Source organism: Vulpes vulpes, chromosome 12 (assembly GCF_048418805.1).
Source record: "Vulpes vulpes isolate BD-2025 chromosome 12, VulVul3, whole genome shotgun sequence".
NCBI lineage: Eukaryota > Metazoa > Chordata > Mammalia > Carnivora > Canidae > Vulpes > Vulpes vulpes.
In genome coordinates this window covers 155119691-155142602 of record NC_132791.1, presented here as the reverse complement: position 1 = coordinate 155142602, position 22912 = coordinate 155119691, and the positions used below count along the sequence as shown (strand labels likewise).

General features: G+C 40.2%; 1 long non-coding RNA gene across 1 annotated transcript in view; it reads left to right on the top strand.

Annotated features, from left to right (window-relative positions):
- LOC140594756 (uncharacterized) overlaps positions 1-22912 on the top strand; it is a 102761-nt gene that overhangs the window by 29609 nt on the left and 50240 nt on the right. The window contains exon 2 of the long non-coding RNA XR_011995996.1: positions 5012-5099. This is a non-coding gene — a long non-coding RNA (uncharacterized lncRNA). The remainder of the gene's footprint in view (positions 1-5011; positions 5100-22912) is intronic.

The following is a 22912-nucleotide window of genomic DNA, read 5'->3' as shown; positions in this document are numbered from 1 at the left end:
GATATCTGGTATGAGAAAGACCCTGGCATATTTCGGTCCCTCAAAATACAGAGCAAAAGCTTGAACCAGGATTTGAATCCTGTTCTCCCTCTTCCCCTCTCTTTTAAAAATTCTTTTCTTTCTTTTTTGTTTTGTAAAATAGAATATAGTAAATATCTCATAGAATTGTGGTGATTAAATGAACAATGTGTATATATGATAAGTGCTCAGGAAAGGTAGTTATGGCCATTCTTTTTAGACTCTGATACCTTTTTAAAAAAATGAGATTAGTAATCAGCTTCCTTCTGAATGTTTTAAACTTTAAATCATCTTTGACTTTGAAAAAAGCCTTACAGAGAAATTGACAGAAGTATGTAAACACCACCAGTCCAGGAGTAAAGAGCCCAGTTTAAGGTTTGGTTGTGATTCTTCCTTGCCCCGAGGCCTTAGGAAATTATTTTCCCTCCTTGGGTTTTGGGGTCCTTATCTCTGCAATGAGCATACTAGATGAAATGAATGTTCCTTGTGGCCCCCAAGAATCTATGCTTTGTCCAAAAACCTTTTGCCCGAGTGTAGTAAAAATCCTAGCACTTAAAAGGGGAAATTTAATCAGATTTTTTTCTGATTCATGTGTACTTAACCAAACAGAACCCTACTTTCTAAGAGTTCTTTGATGTGTAAGCTGCCTTAAGGAGATTTTTTAAAGGGGTATTTTAAAAGTTTTTTTTCTTAGAAACAGGAAATCAGGTTTTGGCAAGAGGGAAAGAAATTCGAACACACCAAGGCTTGCGAGTGGGGGCGGTGGGTTTGTTTTCAGTGGGCAGGATTTGAGAGGGTAACCGAGATTGGCAAGAGGTGGCCTTGGCCACCCTGGTGCAGGTTCCCAAGGGTCTGCCAACCCAAAAGGCTGTGTGAGCATCTGGGGTGGTGGCAAGGGAGCCATGCTGGAAGCTTTTCCCAAGCCTCTTAGGACTGGCTGAATGTTTACCTTCACCCTCAGCCCCACATCATACTTCTTTCTCTTTTGCGATATTTGGCAATCCAAATTGCCAAATACCTTGAATGATCTCTAAGAAAAATATTTTTCACTAGCTGATCAGTTTTCTCTTCCAGAAAAAAGAAGAAAGAAAAACAACAGATGAACACACAGATAAGTGTGTGTGGCAGAGAGAGAGAGAGTTCCAGTTACCCCTTTGAAAGGCTCCTAAGAGCTCTGTAAGCCAAGTGGTTTTGCTAAGTAGTCATCAAACAGGCAACGGTGGTGGAGGGAGGAGGTCCAGGTCAGCCTCCTGCCAGCTGGGGGACTTGGAACAGGTCCCTTCACCCCCTGCACCTCAGCTTCCTCATCTACATGTTGGAGAAATGAGAACCATCACCAGTGTAGCTCAGAAGATTATGTATACTTTGAGCACCCCCCTCCCCCAGTAGATGTTCAATGAATGCTCCTTTTCCTGTTTTCCTGGCTCCAAAGGACGGGCAGCACTTTTGTTGGATGACCAGTCTGTCCCTTGTCTTTTTGCAAAGCATTCACATGGGATGCTTTGATGACAGTCTTTGGCATTCTTTTGGCTTCTAGATCTGTCACCCCAATCTCTGTTTTCATGTCCCTATGGCATTTTCCCTGGGTGGATCCTGCAGGCAGGGAGAGGTGGCATGCTGCCCCAAAGAGTGCTGGGCCAGGAGCCAGATGACCTGGCCTCCAGCTTCTCTTTCTTTTTCTTTTTAATTGTGGTTAAAAAACCACATAACATAAAGTTTATTCTATTAATTTTTAGGTGTACAGTTTAGTAGTGTTAACTATATTCACATTATTGTGTAACAGATCTCCAGAACTTTTCACCTCGAGAAACTGAAACTCTATACCCATTGACTAAATCCCCATTCTGCCCTTCCCCTAACCCCTGGCAACCACCCCTCTACTTTCTGTTTCCATGGTTTTGGCTACTCTAGATATCTCATGTAAGTAAGATCATACAGTGATTTGTCTTTTAGTGACTGGCTTATTTCACTCAGTATAATGTCCTCAAGGTTCATCCATATTGTAGCACATAACAGGATTCCCTTAATTTTGTGGGTGGACACTCCATTGTGTGTACATACAACATTTTGTTCATCCATTCATCTGTGGGTGGGTGTTTGTTCTACTTCCATTTCTTGGCTGTTGTGAATAATTCTGCAGTGAACATGGGTGTGCAAGTACCTCTTCAAGATCCTGTTTTCAATTTCTTTGGATCTATACCCAGAAGTACAATTGCTAGGTCATAAAGTAATTCTACTTCAATTTGTTGAGAAACCTTTATACTGTCTTCCATGGTATACCGTTTTACATTCTCATCAGCAGTTCATAGGTATTTCAATTTCCCGACATCCTTGGCAACCCTTGCTATTATCTGGTTTCAGTAGTGGCCATTCTGATGGGTGTTAGGTGACAGCTCACTACGGTTTTGATTTGCAGATGACCTAGCTTCTAAAGTACTATTGTCATCTCTTTTACTTGTTGACCCTGTGACCCTGGCATAATGTCTGGTTTCCCTGTCTCAGGGGGCTTGTGGTAGGCCTGTCTGGAATGATGACCAGGATGCAGGCTATGAGTAGATGAGATTCTCAAGTGGGTTAGTCTGCTTCGGCTGTCCTAACAAAGTACCAGAAAATGGTGGCTTAAACAACAGACCTGTATAGATTCATGGTTTTGGAAGCTAGAAGTCTAAGAGGAAGGTGTCGGTAGGGTTGGTGTGAGAGAGAATCTCTTTCATACCTCTCTTCTAGCTTTTGATGGTTTGTTAGCAATCTTTGGCTTATAGACAATCATCCTGATCTCTGCTTTCCTGTTCACATGAATCTGCCCTGTGTGGATGACCAAATTCCCCCTTTTTATAAAGACACCGTCATACTGGATTAGGCCTGCCCTCATGACCTCATTTTCACCTGATTACCTCTTAAAGACCTGATTTCCAAATCAAGTCACATTTTAGGTATTGTCAGGTTCTTTTTTTAAGGACTTTAACATGTTATTTTTGGATGGCATAATTCAAGCCACAATGCCAGGTTATCTTGAAGTTTGCATGCGGAGGCTCCTTGACATGTCTAAGAGATGAAGAATTAAAAGAGTTATGGTGAGCCAGAAACAGGGAGGATGAGGACCCCAGTTAGGAAATTCACATTCCTTTAGCTCTTCCCAGAGGCCAACAGGATGAAGGAAATCTTCAAACCAGGCAAATGTTGGCATCTGGAAGTGTAAGATCCTGAGCAAAGTAAAACAGGCTAGAGTACTTGTGATTATCCATGTTGATGGCTGTGGGTGAGTTGGCCTGATTTAAAGGCACAGGGTGGTCTACAGCAGTGGGCTGTTAGCTGACATGAGCTTTTCAGGAAAGGGACCACAAGTGTCAGGGTGAGACAAATCTATTCCAGTGTGTACCAGCATGTAAGTGGCCATGGGCTGTATGTTATGGAGTTTAGGGAAGGATCACAAACATCAAGGGCTTGACTGGAGTCCTTAATCTTTACTGAGGTGCAGCACCCCTATGATTGCCTCAGTTACTCAATTCAGCTTGACTGAAGATCACTGATCTTTGTCTAGTGCTCTTTTGGTCAAGTGTTGCCCTATGACATCACCTAGCCTAAACTTGAACTCTAACCATGAATACAAAATGAATAGGGGATAGTATAATGTTCCACCTAGATCCCCCTTTAGCAATAAATGATTTTGTTCCTTAGTGGTAGGAAATGTTTTTTGACATTCTCCTGAAATTGCCCTGCACTGGATAGAGTTCCTCATCCAAAACCATTCCTCCTTTCTGGGGTAGCCTGCACCCAATGGGTACCCGATGCAGAAAACCCTCTGCTTGTGTTGTGAAGTGGACAATGCTGAAGGGCCTTTCCAGCTTCTGAGCCCCCTATGGAGTCAGCAGAAGCCTTCTCTGCAGCATGGCTTTTCCTTCTTCCCCATCTTGCACACTTTTTTCCCCTTCCCTTTGAGTGTGCCCTACTAGACACCCTGCATGCTATTTCCTTCTCAGAGCCCACTTCCCAGGAAACCCAGTTTATGGCATGACATCTTCCAAATAGGAGAGGCCTGAACTTGAAGATGAATATTCTAGCCCCACAGAAAAGCCCTGGAGAAAGAAATGACCATAACTGGCATGTGACTATAGTCAGAACATATTTCTCTCATAAATTCCATAGGGAATGGACAGATCCAAGCTCCAACTTTCAAAGACATATAACTAGAGAACATCTTTTTGGCTTTGATTCAAGATCATGAGGAAGAAGGGAATGACATTGTAGTAGGAAAAAAAGCCTAATTGTATATTTGTTTAAAAATATTTCCTTAATCAGGAAAATCTCTTTCACCAAGGTGCATGCTCACACAGAGTTGTTCTATCTGACAGGTGTGAAAAGCAGAGCCTCAGAGGATGTTTTCTGCCCAGACTGTGACCACGCACAAAGAGATGGGTGTTCTTTGGCCCTGGTTCTGTGTAAATGCATCCCATCTGGTGTGAACTTTTCAGTACTTGGCCAGAGTCACTTTCTAAGAAAAGAGGAATTTAAGAGGGGCTTTTGCAAAGTCAGCAAGTAGAACCTCCAGCTGTTTGGAAGATGTTTTGGCAGTGCTGGGGGTATGGGCAGTAATAACTGGCTGGAGGTGGGGATGTGACTAGAAAGTTCCCACCTGCAGAGCTGGCAGATAGACATGTGCTAATCCTTGTTTACATCAAGATGATATGGGTCTTTACCTTAAATGTAAATGCTTAGATACATAAGCCTGTGTGCTCACAGGCATAAACACCATTAATATTTTTAGATATTCACAGGTTGAAATCAGGCTGCATGGGATTAAAGATCCCTGGTTTTTAGGCCCTAATAAAGTCCTAATTCTTGATACTGCCACTCAATGCTCCAAAACTTCCTTGGCTGTACGCTGGCTAACCATGTAAGGTCCTCTCTTTTCAGTTGAAGCTCGGAGGTCCTCCATTATTGAAACCTGACAAAACCATGCCACTCACTAGTATTTCTGGTCTCCTCCTTCCAGGTACATGGAGTGACTGTCCTTCCAGTCCCTTGAGATTAGCCAAGACCATGAAGTTTGATTTGGCTAATAAAGTGCGAGTAGAATCAATGTAAGTCATTTCTGGGTGGAAATGTTTGAGAGCTGGAGATCTATTCTCCATGGTTCCACTTCCTTTGTTCCAATGATTATGAAAGTATGTATCTAAATGGAGGTGTCATAAAATTGAAGAATACTTGAATATGAACTTATGTGGAGGAAAGCTGTCCTAGATAGGTACTTGGATTGACAAGGGGCTTTGTGTGAACTAGAAATAAAAACATTTTTGTGTTTAAACACTGAGATTGTAGCATACTTTAGCTTATCATGGCTGATAACAGAATTCTTCCTTCTGTTCTAGCTTTACCTGTAGCTACTTCCCTTATTGGAAAGAATATGGATTTTTGACATCAGAAGGCTTACTCAGTTTTTACCTTTAGAGAAAGGAAATAAACACCATTTGCCATACACAGTGGTTTTGCTTGGCTCATAGGTCAACATAAAATGTTACATCATTTCTTCCCTCCAACCCAATACTTCAATCACGTCAGAATACTTGCTTTTGTTTCCATGTGCCCTCCATTTTTAGACAAGGAATCTCTCCTGAATTCTTTATTTTAAACTTGAGTTTTTGATAAATCATGGAGACCCAGTCAGAAAGCATCCTGGAGTTTATATAGGTCAAGGAAGCTGATCTTGGCTTATAAACAGAGAAAAGTAAGCATTCCTGAAAGTCAGAAAGATGTGTGGATTAAGAGTATGAATTCAGAAGATAAATGCTCTAAAACCAAGCTCTCCTATATGTCTAGAGTATTAAAATTTAATGAAAAGTGAACACTTCATTGGCTTTTACTTTCAAGACTTCAATAGTATACTGAATTTAGTCATTCATTCAAAAATATTACTAAGCTTCTATCACACACCAGAGAATGATGCAGGCACTGGGAGTAAAGCATTGAACAAGATAGAGGTCTCTACCCTTCACGTATGGATTTGCTTTTTAGGAAGGAGAGATAGATAGTAGCCAAGTAGTAATAAATAGATAAGCTACTGTCAGATGGTGATAAATGTTATGAAGGAAGTAAGTAAGCCCTGCATGGCAGTGAAGAATAGTGCTGTGGGACCTATTTGATTTGAGTCATCCAGAAGACCTCATTCAGGGTGATGGGTGTGCTGTGCACTGAAGCTGAGAGATAGTAAGGGGAATACATTGGGGAAGAGGGAGAAACAAGTGAAAGGTTTTGGTGTATGAAAGAGCTTAAAGGGAGGAGGAGGGAGGCCATTGTGGCTGAAGCAGTAGAAGACACAGGGAAGAGAGAACAGATGGGATCGCCGAGGCCAGAATATGTTGTAGGCCTAACTGTGGGCCACATTTAGGGGTTGGAATAGAACAAAAATAGCAGTGTGATGAGATGAAACCTTTGTAGGATTTTTTTCTCTTTCTTTAAAAATTGAGGTATAACTGCCATACAATAAATTGCGTGCATTTAAATAAAGACTTTTGACATATGTGTATATCTGTAGAACCATTTCACAATCAAGACAGTGGATGTACCCATCACCACCAAAAGTTTCCTCATCCACTTTTATAATCCCTTTCTTTCTGGTCCTCCTCACCTTAAATCTCTGCCATCCCAGACTTCCACTGACCTGCTTTCTGTCACTATGAAATTTATTTACTTTTAAAGGAACTTGACATAAAGGCAATTATACAGCATATTCTTTGAAAAAATCTAGCTCATTTTACTCAGCATAATTGCTTGGGAATTCATCCATATTTGTGTTCTTTTTTACCCCTGAATAATATTCCATTGCCTGGATATATTACAGTTTGTATAAACATTGACTTGTTTGTTGATGGAAATTTGGGATTTTTAAAGTGTTTGGCTGTTGCAAAGAAAACTGCTGGGAACATTCTTGTACAAGTCTTTGTATGGATTAACTTTTTTTCTTTCTTGGGTAAATAAGTGGAATGGCCAGATCATATGGTAGCTATATGCTCAATACTTTACCAAACTCTGGTCCAAAGTGTTTATATCGTTTTACATTCCCACTGCCAGTGTGTGAAAATTTTAGTTTTTCAAATCTTGGCCAACATTTGGTATAGTCAGTCTTTTTAATTTTAACCATTCTAATCAATGAGTAGTCATATCTTACCAGGGTTTTTTTTTTTTTTCATTTCATTTGAGTTTCCCTATGACTGTGATGTTAGAGAATCTCTTCATGTGCTTATTTGATGTACATATATTGTTTTTTTGTGCAGTGTATGTTCAAATCTTCTAGTTTTTTTCCTTTTAATTAAAAAAAAATTTATTTATTTATTCATGAGAGACACACAGAGAGAGAGAGGCAGAGACACAGGCAGAGGGAGAAGCAGGCTCCATGCAGGGAGCCCAATATAGGACTCAATCCTGGGACTCCAGGATCACGCCCTGGGCTGAAAGCAGGGGCTAAACTGCTGAGCCATCCAGGGATCCCTTGTTTTTTAATTTTTAAAAAATATTTTATTTATTTGTTTGAGAGAGAGAGAGAGAGAGAAAGAGAGAACATGAGTGGGGAAGGGGAGAGGGAGAGGGAGAAGCAGATTCCCTGATGAGCAGGGAGCCTGGCAATCATGAGGCTGGATTCTAGGACCCTGGGGTTGCCTCCTGAGCCAAAGGCAGACATTTAACTGACTGAGCCACTCAGGAGCCCTCAAATCTTCTCTGTTTTTGTAAATTGAGATTTTGTTTTCTTATTATTGAGTTTTGAGAGTTCTTTTTGTATTTCAGATACAAGTTCTTTATCAGATCTACCTTTGTGAATATTTTCTCTCAGTCTGTGGCTTTTCTTTTCATTTTTTTTTTTTAAACAGAGTCTATCAATTTATCTATTTGTTCTTTTTATGGATCATGATTGTGCTGTTAGATCTAAGAAATCTTTGCCTGACCCAATGCTACAAAGATTTTTCTCATTTTATCTTCTAAAAGTTTTGTAGTTCAGAGTTTAAATTTCACAACTATTTATTCACATTTTCTGTATCCCTCATCTATCAATAGACACTTCAGTTGTTTCAATGCCTTGACCATTGTGAATAATCTTTCAATGAATGTGGGGTGCAAATGTCTCTTTGAGATTTGTATTTCAATTCCTTTGGATAAATACCCTGAAGTGAGATTGCTGGATCATATATTAGTTCTATTTTTAATTTTTTTTTGAGGAACCTCCATATAATTTTGCAGAATGGTTATACCAGTTTACATTCCTATCAGCAGTGTGCAAGTGTTCCCTTTGCCCCACATCCTTGCCAATACTTGTTATTGCTTGTCCTTTTGATAATAGCCATTCTAACAGGTATGAGATGATATCTCATTGTGGTTTTGATTTGCATTTCTCTGATAATTAATGATGCTGAGCACATTTTTATGTACCTGCATTTTTTTCTTTGGAAACACGTCTGTCAGGTTCTTTACTCATTTTTAAATTAGATTATTTGTTTTATTGGCTATCAATTTGCATAAATTCCTTGTATATTTCATATATTAGCTGCTTATCAGTATATGGCTTGTAAATATTTCCTCCCATTCTAGAGGTAACTTTTCCATTTTGTTGATTCTTTTGTTGTGCAGAAGCTTTTTTTTTTTTTTTTTAAATGTAGTACCATTTATTTGTTTTTGCTTTTGTTGCTTGTGCTTTGGGGTCATATCCAAAAAATGATTGCTCAGACCAACGTCAAGAAGCTTACTGCCAATGTTTTCCTCCAGGAGTTAGATTTCATATTTAAGTCTTAAATTTACTTCAGGTAGACAGTTTTTCAAGTAGATAGTTTAGGCTTTATCTTAGTTCTTTATCTTAGAATCGGAGTTCATTTTCTACATGGTACTTTTTTGCATGTGAATTCCTCAGCACCATTTTTTGAAAAGACCATCCTTTCTCCATTGAATTGCCATTGCTTCTTTGTAAAAAAAAAAAAAAAAAAAAAAAAAAAAAAATCAGTCATCTATATATGTCCACATCTATTTCTGGACTCTATTTGATTCCATTGATTTATTTATTTATGCCCGTATCACACTGTTTTGATTATTGAAGCTTTCTAAGTACTCTTGAAATCAGACAGTGATAGCTCTGCACTTTGTTCTTTGGCTGTTCTAAAGCCTTTACATTTCTGTATGAATTTTAGAATCAGCCTGTAAAGTTCTGCAGGCTGATTCTAAACAAACAAACAAACAAACAGACACAAATAGCAACAAAATCCTCTGGAATTTTGGTTGTGATGTGTTGAATAAATAAGAAAAATAGGACAAATTAACATCTAAACAATATTGAGTCTTTTGGACTATGAACAGGGTAGATCTCCCATTGTTTTAGGTCTTATTTAAACCTCTGCAATATTTTGTTATTTTAAGTGTACAGGTTCTTCACAGCTTTTGTCATACTAATCCATAAGTATTTCATAAAAATACATTTTTATGTTATAAATTGCATTTAAAAAAGTTTTCTGGGATGCGTGGGTGGCTCAGCAGTTTGGCGCCTGCCTTCTGCCCAGGGTGTGATCCTGGAGACCTGGGATCGAGTCCTGCATTGGGCTCCCTGTATGGAGCCTGCTTTTCCCTCTGCGTATGTCTCTGTCTCTCTCTGTGTCTCTCATGATAAATAAAATCTTTAAAATACATATTTTTTCTAACTGCTCATTGCTATCATATAGAAATACAATTGAGTTTTGGATGTTGATAGTTTTTCTACCATGCTAAACTCAGTAATTGTAACAGTGGTTTTTAAAAAATGTTTTATTTAAATTCAATTTTCCAACATATAACACCCAGTGATCATTATAATATTATTTTTGTAGAGTATGTAAAATTTCCTACATAGGTGGTTATATTATCTGTGAAAAAAGATAGTTTTATTTCATCTTTTCCAATCTGGATGCCCTCTGTTTGATTTTCTTGCTTGATTATGTTTTTAAGTAGCCCCAGTATAATGTTGAATGGAAGTGGTAAGAGTAAACATCATTGTTTTGTTCCTGAACTTAGGAGGGAAAGCATTCAGTCTTTTACCATTAAGTGTAATTTTGACTGTAAGTTTTTCATAGATGCCCTATATAGAAGACTGAAGAAGTTCCATTCTTTTCATAGTTTGCTAAGAGTTTTTTTTAATCAGAAATGGATGTTGGACTTGGTCAAATGATTTTTTTTGCATCTATTGAGATGAGTATATATATTTCAGTTTATTTGTTCATATAGTGAATTACATTGATATATTTTTTTAACAATTTATTTTTTATTTTTTTATTTATGATAGAGAGAGAGAGAGAGAGAGAGACAGAGACAGAGACACAGGCAGAGGGAGAAGCAGGCTCCATGCTGGGAACCTGACACGGGACTCGATCCCGAGACTCCAGGATCATGCCCTGGGCCAAAGGAAGGTGTCAAACCTCTGAGCCACCCAGGGATCCCTACTTTGATATTTTGAATGCTAAGACTACCTTGCATTCCTGGGATTGACTTATCTGGTCATGATACATTGACTTTTTAAACATATTTTAAAGTTTCATTTGCTTAAATTTTGTTTATAAGTGTGTATCTATGTGTATGCAGACATTTACATTTAATGTGATTATTAATATGCTTAGGTTTAAGTCTGTCATCTTGCTATTTGTTTTATATTTGTTCCATCTGTTCTTCATTCCCTCTTCCCTTATTTTCTGCCTCTTTTTTTGGATTGAATGCTTTTTTATGATTCCATTTTATCTCCTTTTTTGGCTTATTAGTGTATCTCCTTGTTTTGTTATTTTAACAGTTGCTTTAGAGTTTATTGTATACAGAAAAGCTTATTATTCCCCTTGGGGAACTTGGAAAAGGAGTGAAGAACAGTCTTAATCTCTTCCCTGGGCCCCCGTGCTCTTTTCTGGTGGGTCCAAAGCCCAGGGGTACTTTGGGTTCCAATACTTTGGGTGGGTGTGCTCTACTCAGTCTAAGTTTTGTACTCAGTGAGGGAGTTTAACCCTATTTCTCTTAGACCACCATGGAAGGGGAGGTTATGGGGAAAAACCACACCAAGAGGCAGCACTTAGAAATCTACCAGGAAAATTGATGGAGCAACCTGAAAGTACAAGAATAATAGCAGACAGGGTGTCAGAAGCCTGGCTCAGGTCTGTTCCTGTGCTCCTCCCATGTGGATGTTCATAGCTTCCTCATTGCTCAAAGGGGACTTTCTTCTCAGGTGAGGCCTCCTGCTATCTGCCCAACTTGGCATGTGACATGTGTTGGCGCAGTGTGACGAAACTCAATAGAGTTTAAAGTGCTGGTGGTGTAAACTATTGAGAACTTTCCAGATTGAGTCTTTTTTAGTTCCTCAGGAGTTCCATGCTTCTCACCTGAGGGTCTTTCAAACATGTGGGCAGCTTAGCTTCGAGCACTTGCCCTGTTTTTGCCCACTCCATTTGTCTAGGTCTTAGACATCTCAACTTAAGAAACTCCGCCCTGGACAGCTTTCCGCAAGCTCTCCCCGCACTCATATACTTTAATGTGTTGGGTTCCCTCCCATGTGCTTCCCTTGCCTCTCCCTTCTGTCTTAGACAATGCTCCTTTCCTTATGGAGCCTAGGGTCTAGCAAGGAGAGAGAAAAGAAAAGGCTATGAAAACACAGTGTGACATCTTGTTTATATCTGCTATTTACTTCACACCAGATATTGTTCAAAGTACTGCAGACAGCCAATCAGTATGGTGGGACAGATGAATGAGTGAGCTTGCAAGTACATCAGGAATAGTGTTTGTTCAAACAGAAATGTGGCCCTGGGCAGGGCTAACCTATAGGTTCTGGAATATTCAAAGATTTGAGGACAAAGGAAATAAATCATCTTTACTAGCATAGGAGGAGTTAAGGCTTTTTCCCTCCACATCTTTCTACAATTTCTCCTACGTCCGTCCGTATCTCAAAGGCATCCAATGACCCATCTGTAATGTGGATTGTCCCTCATCCCCCAGTGAGAGTAATTACTATCTTGACTTTTAACACCATATATTATTTTGCCTGTTTCATTGGAATTTGTAGGGTGGACGTATATATGTATGTACATACATATACCTGTGGTTATGTATATACATCTTTTATATCTGATGAACTCCCCTTTTATACATGACCCAGGAATTATGGTTCTTGAATGTCATTATAAGAACACATTAAAAAGAGAAAAAAGCGTGTTAAGGGAGAGATAGATGAAGAAAAAAAATGAAGTAGGAAATGGAGATAATTTTAAATTTCAATGATCTTATTTTTAAGTGAAAGCACATCCATGAGAAACAAAGAGAATTAAAAATCAAGTAAAATGAAAGGCTTAGAATTTAAATATAATAATGAGATAGTCTGGACAAGATTTAAAATAAAAGGCCCACCCAAAACCAAATAATGAAAAAAATATGAAAATCAAGAGGTAAATGATGATGATTATAGGCCATGACCTATGAGGTTAAAAAGGTAAAAAGGGGACTTTTTAAAAGTAAAAATAAGAATTAAAAAGCTAAGAACATGAAGGCAAAAAATATATATTTACATATACACATATATGTGTTATGAAATGATTAAGGAAAGATCTTTAAAAGAAAATAAAAATTTAAAAAATGTGAGAGGGGAGAAGGAATAAAAATAAAGCACTTGGCGGGATGAGCACTGGGTATTATCCTAAATGTTGGCAAACTGAACTCCAATAAAAAAAAAAATTAAAAAAAAAAAAGCATATGAAGCTTAAAATCACTGGAGAGGCTGGTTATCTTTTGGTCCCTATTTGAGCAGCAGAAACTGATGGTTAGGAGTCCAAATGATGGTCTTAACTCTTTCAGCAGCCCAAGAAGCAGCCCTTCTTTTCAACAGGAGCATCTTGGTTTCTGCATTCTTTCTAGGCACGTAGGATGAGTCAGGACATCAGCTGATCATGATCAGCGCCCATGAAGCCCTTAGCACTCCAATGCACTAGTGAATATTTGCTAAGCATTCTAGAGGATTGAGGGAGTCATTGTAGAGAAGGGAAACGGGACACGGCACAGTGACACCAACAAAATCCACTTCCTAGGAAATTGCAGAGGGCTCAGACAAGTTTTTAATGATGAGAATGAGAATGATAATCGCAAATATGATTTTTTTCCCTGAAATGTGTCTAGTGCCACACTAGCTGGGTATTTTCCCACAGATGGGTCTCATTTTTGGAGTGCATCATGGTCTTGTGTCATGTTTCCTGATTCATATTTCACAGATTCTCCAAGAGGAACTCACCTCTTATAATCTATGTGGTAGGAGAACCTTATATCGTGGTTTTTGGATCATGTTTGTCTTTTTTTTTTTTTTTAAAGATTTTATATATTTAAGAGAGAGAGAGAGTATGATCAGGGGGGAAGATTAGAGGGAGTAGAGGGAGAAGCAGACTCCCCACTGAGCAGGGATTCCCTATGTGGGACTCAATCCCAGGAACCTGGGATCATGATCTGAGCTGAAGGCAGATGCTTAACAGACTGAGCCACCCAGGCGCCCCATGGGTTTTGTTTTTCTTTAAATGCACAGCAAAAATGGTGAATCTTACAATTTATGGTGTGTTAGATCTGATGAGATACAGTAGACGCTGCTCTCCACATTTTCCTGAAGAGAAAACTGAGGTTCCTGGAGGCCAAACAAGCTGCCTGACATCATGTGCTGGCATACGTATGTGGAGGCTGGTGTGACTTAAGGATCCCAAAACATGTTCTTTTTCTCCCTGGAAATTATCTGACCCACACCCGCAAGGTCAAACTCCAGAATGTGAAAGCCAGAATGCTCCCAGGAGGTGGTCCCATGCCCGGGGACAGAGGTGTGGGGCAGGTCTCCCCTGGACTCCCTGCTCCTCCCAGTTCACTGCACCACCCTGCCTCTTCCCAAGATCTGCTTTCCACTTTTCACATCTTTCCTGTTTCCCTGCTTTCCGCCCTATTTTTGATTTGTTTTGTTTTCTTCTTTGCTTTTGTCTTCCTGGCTGCTGGTTTCATCGGAGAGGCAAAGAGATGCTTAGCTGGAAGGAAGCATGAGGCTCCCCTATTATTTGTCTCTTTCATTTCTCTCCAGTTGCTGGACAGCTGGCTGGCTGCCTCTGGAAATATGTTACAGCCTCTGCAATCGGTGAACTGGACAAGGATCAGCAGAAGCGCTGTGTCCAGTGCATTGCCAGGCCAGGAGAAACAATATTATCTCCTTGTGAGAACAGTTTATTCCTGTCGTGCTTTGATTTAACCTTACAAGGAAAAATGGCCAGTTATGGAGTCATTTTCCTGAATATTCCGTTTGAGCTGCCTGGCGTTCCTTAGTGCTAAATAGGTAATAGCCCACATCTGGAGAAACCTGGTGAGGTCTCCCTGGACACCTTGGCTCTCTGGTTTCAATCAAAGTGCCTTATCGGTCTCTCACAAGTGCTCACAAATGTAGAAATGAATTTGCAAAGAGCGAATGGAAATGCAGAGCTGAAAAGGATCCTTTGATCCAAGCCCCTCATTATACAGATAAGGCAAGGGGAGCTCAGAGAAGGGGAGAGGCTTACCAAAGCCACGCAGCAGATTATGGCCAGGACTACAATCCAGGTCACTAAGTTATGGAAGATGTGCAACAGTGTTTGGTCTGACTCTCATGAAGCAGACTACTTGTCTGCTCTATACATTTTAGCCTTCTAACTAATCTCCTTGCCTCTGGCTCTCCCCTCACTAATTAACATGTACATGCTGCAAGATTTATCTTCTTGGTTGAGCTACTAATCACATCTCTTTCTGCTCAAAACTGTTGAGGCTCCTAAAAAAATAAAGCCCGAACCTCTTGGTATTGGAGCTACACACAGGGTGGGTACAAAGTCCCTTCAGCTTTACTTCCCACCGTTTCCTGATCCGAAGGCCAATTTCCTGCTCTCCATCTCGGTTTCCCTCAACTCAGGCTCCTTGAGAGAGGAAGGGCCCTTACTTAATATGTCCCAGTCAGGCCCTGCCACCCAATAAGCTCCAAGTTGAGCTATCCTGTGCTTGAGTCTGGGGCGAGGGCTGTAGTCATGTACAGCATCCAGCCCTCACACCCAGTCCAATATGGGGCCCTGGTGACCAGTGTATTTCCTATTTTAGATAATCTCCTCCCCAAGGCCACATCTTACCCCCGAACCCTCAGTTGGTGGTTCTGTGTCATATGAACACCAACTCTGTGTGTATTCTGTGCCATGTACTGACCCCCTATTTCTTTTTGGACTCCAAAGTAGCCAGAAGTCAGCCTTGCCTCTGTAAAGTAAAACCCCTGCTACAGCATTTCATATTTTGTGTTCTCAGTTTTACGTGTGTCTGTCTCTCCAGCTAGGGTGTTCTCTGTGCCAACTTGGTAGCCCCAAAGGGAGTGCACACACAATCCCCCAGCAGGCAGAGAACAGGCTGTCAGGAGGCATGTACTGAACTCATACAGAGTTCTGGGAGGATTGGTGGAAGAGCCATTGAAGAATTAGCTTTATTTTGACAAAGAAAGAGAGAATGTATGATGAAGGGAATATGACATTATTCCTTTCTTCGATGGTAAATAGTTTGAAAACTTCAGGAATGAATCAAATTCCCTTGTGGAAGTTCTCCCACTTACAATGTTTGATTTCCTTTCTTCTTAAAACAAAAACCAGACAAACAAAAGAACATTCTAACTGGACTAGTGAAATAATCACCTAACTGATCTCCCCGCTATTATTCTTGTTGTCCTATAATGAAGTATCCATACAGTGAACCAAAGTGATTTTTGAAAACATAAACCAGACCATTTCACTCTTCTGTTCAAAGCCCTTGCCCCCAGTGGCTCCTCAGCACACCCAGCATAAACCTAGTTCCGTGTTGTGGCTGACAGCTGTCCAGGGTCGGTTACTGGCTACCTCTCAGGCCATGTCTTCCAGTCTCCTCACCTTGCTCCAGCCCCACTGTCTGTCTTTCTGTTCTTTAACTATAACCAAGTTTATTCCTGCCTCAGAGCCCTTGCACTTGCTTTCTCTATCATTAATACCCCTATATCTTGATTATTTATGGCTAATATTTATTTTTAATCTCAAATATCATCTCCAGAGAGACCTTTCCCAATTATGCTACATAATGTAGCAACCTCCCCCTGCTGATTCCCATGTTTTATTTTCCTCCATGTTTCTTATCACATAACATTATGTTTTCTCATATCCTTATCTCTGTTTACCTATTTGGTTATTGTCTGTTCTCTCCCAGTTTCCATCCTTCCCCATGTATTAACCCACAACCTTCACGAGAGCAGAAACTCACTCTTGCTCACTCTTCCATTTCCAGCATGTGAAACAGCACATGGCACATAGACAATCAATAAATGTCTTGAATTAATTTTTTTAAAAGCTTAAAAGTAGCTTTAGTCTCTGTTCCCTGGGGTGTGGTCTTGATTCTGAAGAGTCCTTATTGCCACATCTTCTTGGAATGGAAGATGGTTGTGGGGTGTGGTAATTGAGCAATATAGATTGAATGGACTGGGTGTGATCATAGGCTCAGTCACTTACAAAGAAACCAGAACACTTATCTATCAACATGTGATGAGCAGCTTTCCTGCCTCCCAAGTCCCAATCGTTTAACATATAAAGTATCTTTGTAGATAAACATTAGACTGGGAAAGGAGTAGGCCTGAGCATTTAATTTTCTTCCAGAATCCAAGCAAAGAGTACTTTTTAAAAGATATTATTTATTTACTTGAGACAAAGAGAGAGAGAAGGAGCAGGGGGAGGGGTAGAGGGAGTGGGAGAAGAAGACGCCCTGCTGAGCCGGGAGCCCGATGACGTGGGGCTCAATTCTGGGACTCTGGGATCATGACTTGAGCCTAAGGCAAACGCTTAACCAACTGAGCCACCCAGGTGCCCCTCAAGTGAAGAGTATTTGTGACTGCTAAGAAGACATGAATTTACCCTGAGATTAACCTCAAGCTTCAGGGTTCCTTTGTCCCAGTGCCTTCCAAGGCTCTGAGAGGGCCTCCAGCAATGTGCTTCATGGTCGTATAAATCTGTACAATGTTCAAAAGTAAGCCCTTTCACTTAAATCAGTACAGGCCACTTCCTCTTTGTTATTCCTTCCAATATGTCATACTTCCTCTGGCGTTAGAAGGCTGCAGGCATTGCTGGGGTTTATTTGGTTGAGGGGAAGCTGGGTTGGGACTGCCTTTGACTTGGGGTTAGTGAGATGAATTGTTGTGAATCACAGCCCCTTCATGTATAGTGAAGTTCTGATAGCCATCCTGGTGTAGAAAAGCCTTCCAGAACTATTCCTACTACTTACTCTTCCTAGCAGAGCCAGCGGTAACATCCCAGTATGAGCTTCTGTGCTATTCTGTGCAGCAGAAGTAGATGGACGATGGGAGAGAAACAATATTTGAAATCCCTGGGGCCAGAAGCTAGTCTGTGGGAAGTATTTAAAATAATCAGATGTTTAAAATTTTAAGTGGTAGATTTGGTTTTCTTTGGCACCTACTCAAAATTAATGGAAGTCCATTAGGAATGTAGTAAACAAGGCAGCATGTATAATTACAAATGCCCCTGGCATTAAGCAGAATGTATGGACATCCCGGCAGTCACAGGGCACAGACCTAGGTCAGTACCACCAACAGTGGGCATGTCAGTGTCAAGTCTCCTATCTTTTGCATATCAATGTCTCAGGTCCCCTCTTAGTGTATCTGATCTTACATATCTGACACATCTGGTTCTCCCAAAATGTGAGATGGTTCCAGAAGAAATTGTACTTAAAATCATCACCAATGCCACAAAATAGGCCATATGGGAAAGTATTTCAGTGACAACATTTCTGTACAAATTCATTAACAAGTTGCTGTATGTAGTTTAAAAATGATTTGGTTCTATAATTATGTAGCTCAATAAAATATAGAGGCAATTAAAAAATGCATTTGCATTTTTTCTTGATATACAAAAACAAATCCAAAATCAGGGCATATTTTTTTTTCAAAATTATTAAGCATACCTGAATTCACATCTTATGAGAAGGAATTATCTCCATGGAAGCCAAAAAATGTAAACTGAAAAAAAAGAAATACTGGTTGAAACTTTAAGTGTCAAAAACTGTCACAGGCTAACCAAAATCACTGCTGGTCATACTGGATGATGAGTAAAGAATCATAATGGCCATGAAAATATAGAGAGTGAAGTTGACAAGGAGGCTAAAGAGAAGATGATGAGGCTCAGGACACTCCTAAACAGAAGTTAGAGAAGTAAAAAAAAAAAAAAAAAAAAAAAAAAAAAGACAAAAATAATAAAGAATAAGCTAATCTGTACTTTTAAGAGAACACACAAAAGTCAAAGGTCAATAGTGGCTTCATTTTGATGAATTCATTGTGCTCTTTCATTGTGCCCTTTTGAAATGAGCAGTAATTTCATTCAACTTGATTTGGTGAAAGATTTCTTTTTTTAAATAACGTTAAACTCTTTATACAACATACAAGAACACGAATGTCAAACTGGTTAATGAATGACATTGATTCAAAAAATATTTAAGATGAGTCATACACAATAAAACTGGAAATGTCCTAAAATCTTATATAGCTCATATATGAAAGAAACTTTGTAGAGATTTTTCCTCAATTTGACGATAATCCTGAAAATTTATAGGACATTCTTAATAACAAGGTGTGAAGCTGAGACTTTCTCTAAATTATCCATTATAAAAACAAATTTGAAGGGTCCGTGTTGGAGGAAGACTTACTCAATTATCTTTCTATTCCTTCTGCAGAAAATATTACAAATTTATTATTCTATGAAGGGGTCATAAAAGACCATGCAGCCAAAAGTGTAGGTAAAAAGCTAACTAATAAAAACAAAAATTGAGGATTTTGTAGTCTTTGCCAGCTTTTAAAAATTTATAGCTTATGGTGATTTATTTTCTCATGCTAAATAAATATTCACTCTTGAAACTAATTTTATATGCATGATTTTGTATTCTTTTTTCCTAACTGGGCCCTCCCAATTATAAACTATGCGAGCTTCAGACCACACCAAGTGTGAACTAGCTTCCAGGAGACAGAAAACTGTAATGGTGGCTTCTGTAAGCCCTCGGGATGGAGAGACATGGGATATAAACCTATTCTAGCATGGCCTAGAGGCTGATGGGATAGGAATTTCTTGTGTGATGTACTATATAAAGTTTTTATTATTTGAAACACTTAGATACTGCTTGCAACAAGGCAATGTTCACCATATGGCAGAGTAGATCACAGAAAGAAGCAGCATCTCATCTGTCTTCTTCAAAATGCTGTGTTTTCATTTCCTGGCATGCCAGGTTGTCCCCACTAAATTCATATCCACATGGAATCTCTGAATGTGAGCTCCTTTAGAAATAGGGTCTTTGTAGGTATAATTGGTTAGGTTAAGATCAGATTATACTAGATTAGGATGGGCCCTAAGTCTGGTATTCCTATAGGAAGGCTATGTGAACAGAACAGAGCCACAGAGGAAGAGGTGCTATGGGGATGGAGGCAGAGATGGGTGGTATGCTGGAAAAAGCTTATCAAAAGCTCAAAGAGGGAAGAGGGAGTCTCCCCTAGAGCCTGGGGAGGGAGCATGGCTCTGTCAACACCCTGATTTCATACTTCTTACCTCTAGCACTGTGAAAGAATGTATTTATGTTGTTTTCAGCCACCAAGTTTGTGGTTATTTGTTATAACAGGCCTAGGAAATTAATACACTAGTTTACTGGTGTTCTGTGGGTGAGTGGTGGTAGGTGCTAATGGTCAGAATTTCAAGACAGGTAAGCAGAAAAAAATCCCCGTCCTCTATCTCCTTGTGGCTTTGCTGCAGAAACAAACATTCACGGTGCCTTTACCTTATGCTAATTGCTGTCAGGCTATGAGAGTGGGCAGAGAGAGCAGTTAGGTGCAGTCCTAACTCCATGGAGCTCCTGAGCAGGCAGAGAGATACAACATGAATAAAATGATGGCTGCTTCCAGGAGACACAGAGCAGAGCAGCGATCCAGACCACACTCCCATTGGGCTTCCTGTGGTGGCAAGATGACAGGTTAAGGGGGCATGAGTGGTATGGGACTGAGTCAACAGCAAACCAGAGAAGCATTGGGGTGCAGAGAGAGGGAGATAGAGATGGAGAAGGAGGTGGACTTTCAATATTTTCCAGGAGGATGAAACTTTGAGTGGAGGGAAGAACATCTACAGGTGATTTCTCAGAAGGATTTCTGGGTGGGATGCTATGCAAATTGTCCAGTGTTGTACCTTTGACAAAATCAGCAATGCAACTATTATTATTCAAAGCTTTCAGAGTGAGACCCACGTTTCTTTGATGTGGCATCTTATAGGTACAGGACCATGAGAACATTAGGCTTTGTGTGGATTACCCATTGACACCCATTGACGCAAACACACATTGACACCTTTATAATGGGAAGTGGGATATGAGTTGGGCAGGAGAGGAGCAGCAAAGCACCAGTTAAGACTAACGATGATGAAGTCAGTTTATTTGGGACTTACTCTTTGTCACCCTAGGGTCCCCACGACCTAACGCAAACACGTCCCCAGGGGGGAGCTTGTTGTAGAGACAGCCATCATCTCTTTGGAGTGTTGTGACTACTGGTGTCAATATTGACTCCACCCCTCCCTTGGCCCAGCCAGAAGCAGGAAACAGCCAGAGCCCACTGGCTTTAAAGAACATGCTCTGGGACTCTTTCCAGTCTTCTCAAGCTTCGCAGAGACCCTAGCTAACTTTCTCCATTCAGAGATAACCTCAGAGAGCATTCTGCACCACTCTTCCTTCTCATTAACCTTCCTCTCTACTCTGAGAGTGCATGGTCATAGGACCTGAATACATCCTTAATTGATAATGTGGTGTGTTATTTCTAAGACTTGTATTTTATAAAGTGCATGATGAAATTCAATCCCAGGACCCAGGTGGTTTAGAGAATGTTTCAAATGTTCTATTTATTTGGAAATGAGGGGGGCTAGTCTTAAAAAAAATCCCTTTACATCTTGGCCAAGTCCCTGATGTACAGTTGGACCACATCATAAAAGACTCTCAAATCGTTATGGCCAGTGTCATTGGATTGAATCACCTCCCTACCCAGATGATGAGTCTGTGGGATTGGGCCTGTTCCCAAACCTGGAGAACTTTAGACTGCACACTTGGGCACCTGGGGAGTTGGCTGTGACCATCTGCTTTCTTGGAAACTAAAGAGGAAAAGGCATATGTAGACTGTGTTCCCTCGGTACTAGCCCCACTGACTCCAAACAACATTCAACTGAAAATAAGCTCCCAAATGATGTCAGATTTGGGAAGAAATTGCATCTTGAACATCACTCATGGCTGGTAGTCAATTCTTGATTTTTATTTTTGTCTCTCTCTTGTCTTTCCCAGAAAACATATTCTCTTCTAGCTTAAAGTCTATACAACCTGCGCTTTCCACCTCAGCATGAATTTGAGGGAACCCCAGGTACTTTGACACAGGGTAGGAGACCAGGAGGGGATTTAGACCTGGCACTGCTTCTTGGTGGGTGTGTGAGCATGGATGGTCACTTTGTTCTCTGATTTCATTTTCTTCATGTATAAAGTGAAGTGGAAATCTCAGGTCATAAACTCTCCACATTCTGATGGGAAAGAGACTGCTTTTTCTCAGAGATCAGTGATTCTGATCATCTCTAATGTATTAACCTCTTACTCTAGAGGACACTGGCAATTTTAGCAGGATAGTATGGTTCCAAATGTCCTGTATCTTCTCTATCAGGCAAACTGAATAATTAGAGGGCCTCTTCGGGGTCACCACGTCAGATAGCTCTGGGAGAGTCAATCATGCTACATTATTAATCTAAATGGTGCTCTGGAGTTGTACAAACTGGCAGGTATGGAGGATGTGGTGGGAATCATTATCTTGGTATCCCCCAGTTCTTTGATAAAGACACCCATCTCAATGACTGTCCCCAGGGACATGACTGTTTTTGATTTACTATTTTGCTAGGGAAGGGGGACCATAGGGGCTTCCCCTCAGCCTTTCCTATTTGGCTCCTTCTTCATGGGTTAGGAGGCCAATGTATGGATTCTGTGAATTACTGAGACTATGTTTCCAACACTATTCAGAAATTCCAGGATGGATTCAGAGTTTCTACTGAACTTACTATGAAACACAATTAAGTCAAAATTCCATTTATCGCTTGACCTCTAAATAGACTCAATGGTTCTCATTCTATCTGTTAGGCTACAGGAGGTTTTGGGTCCTAGGATTTGGAGTTTAATTAAGGCCAATGCCTAGTAATTCCTCAGAGGTATATTTACCCTGTAGAAAAGACACAGGTCCCTTTGGGGAAGGCTAGCATAAAGAGTTAGGAGCCTACCTTCCATATTTTTACACAATTCATGCTTCCTTTTTCAAGGCTCTATGGCCATCTCTTCACTCAAGGAGGGCTGGGTTTGTTCAGATATGGAAATTGCATTAGGGATGGCTACATTCAGCAATCATTTGTTGAGTGCTCTCTATATAATTCACTAGGCTGTGGTTTTCAACCTATCAATACAGGTAACATAGTATAACTTAGACATACTTTAGAGAGTTCTATGACAAAGAATAGTTAAATTGCCTGAGCATTTTGCTAGGACCATTGCACATGCTGCTTCCTCTGTCTGAAATTCTCTTCTAGAGAGCACAGGGCTAACCCCTCACTTTCTTCACTTTTCTGCTGTATTGAGCTATGTTAACTTGGTTAAGATAGAACCTGTATTTTCCAAAATCCCTCTTCCTATAACTTCCCAGATTAGAGGGACACCTAGATGTCTCAGTGGTTGAGCATCTGCCTTCGGCTCATGTTGTAATCCCGGGGTTTTGGGATTGAGTCCTGCATCAGGCTCCCCATGGAAAGTCTGCTTCTCCTTCTGCCTATGTCTC